Source organism: Octopus bimaculoides, chromosome 12 (assembly GCF_001194135.2).
Source record: "Octopus bimaculoides isolate UCB-OBI-ISO-001 chromosome 12, ASM119413v2, whole genome shotgun sequence".
Lineage (NCBI taxonomy): Eukaryota > Metazoa > Mollusca > Cephalopoda > Octopoda > Octopodidae > Octopus > Octopus bimaculoides.
The window spans coordinates 3,585,707-3,587,553 of record NC_068992.1 but is presented as its reverse complement, the minus strand read 5'-3'; positions in this window follow the sequence as shown (position 1 = coordinate 3,587,553).

The window sequence follows — 1,847 nt, the reverse complement described above, 5'->3', positions numbered from 1 at the left end:
TAGTATTGTCATTGGGTTTATATATATATATATATATATATATATATATATATACATAGACAAATAAAAATAAAACAAGTCAAAAGGACATAAATAGTAAGTGTATTAGGCTGACGCTCAGTTTAGCATGGAAAAAAGAGGGGGGATGTAACGTTTCGAGCATGGCTTTTCGTCAGAGGAGAGGGGAAAGGTCTGGAAAGAAGAAGAAAAAGTCCAAGAAACGCTTGTGTGTCGTTACATACATACATACATACATGCATTCATACATACATACATACATACGTACGTACATACTTACGTACGTACATAGGTACGTATGTATGTATAGAGAGAAAATATATAGAGAGAGGCTTATGCAGGCATGGAGACTTATATTCAGAACTTTAAGTTTCTCGCGATCATGAGTGTAAGTCACGCTCTCTCTCTCTCTCTCTCTCTCTCTCTCTCTCTCTCTCTCTCATTCTTTCTTTTTTTCTTTCTTTCTTTCTTTCATTCACACAGACACTCAAATATTTGTACCCACACACGTTTGGTTTCATATACGTTGTGTGTGTGTGTGTGTGTGTGTGTGTGTGTGTGTGTGAGTGAGTGTGTGTGTGTTCGCACGCACACGTGGGTGTGTGTGTAATTGTATACATATATTGAACCGGCATAAAGAAATAGCATGAGAATGCCATACCATTCTTCATTCCGTAATGATCCAAAACGACAATGTCTTGGATTCTTTCAGGAACACTTGTCTCTCAGTCTAAAGGCATTCCTCTGAAGATATGGTTATTATGACATTTCGATACACAACAACATCCATCGCAACTACCACCATCACCGCCAACACCGTCACGACCAAAACAGTGCCTGACTCCCTCGCTGTCTCTACCCTAACATTGTATGAAAAGATGTCTCCTTAACATGATAGCTATTATTGGCAGTGCTTTTATTGATACCCGTGGCTATAAAAAAAAAAATGAAGTAAAACGAGAGATGAACATTTAATAACAGTAATAAAATTTATAATGGTAATTATTCTTTTATTACTCGAAGGGCAATGGATAAGGGATATTGCAAAAACAGTAGGCGTTTATGATGGAGGCGGGAAACAACATTTGTATAAATTAATGAACACATACACATACACACACGCACTCACAAACACACACACATTATATGTTATATGTTATATTATATTTTATTATATGTTATATTATATTTTGTTATAAGATGGTGAGCTGGCATAAATGTTAGCACGCTAGACAAAATTCTTAGCAGCATATCGCCTGTATTATGCTAGGAGTTCAAATGCCGCTGCAATTAAATAGGACCTGGTGAGCACTGGACCCAATGTAATCTGCTAACCCCTTCCCCCATATTGTGAGCCTTGTACATATTGTTGAGAGAGTTATATTCAAATTTTGTTGACAGTGATGCCAACCTTTGGCCAATAAACGGCTTGTTCACATTGTATGATAAAGCAGAGCTAGCGAAACTTCCAAGTCGTTTTCAATAAACTTGTAATAGGCAGTTGACTCTACACGTGTATAGAGTAATGTATTCATTCAATGGTCATTAACATACATACATATATATATAACACTATATATGTATGTGCGTGTGTGTGTGTGTGTGTGTGTGTGTGTAGTCTCCACATATATATATAACACACTATATATGTATGTGTGCATGTGTGAGAGTGTGTACGTCTCCTTCATGTTGTTTTCGTATTTTATGTTTATTTTATGCTATTTACGTCCCATGGTGTCTTGTGCCCCTACGTGCATGTATATACAAATATATGTACATATATATGTGTATGTATGCATATATATTCATATATTATTTATATTATATAT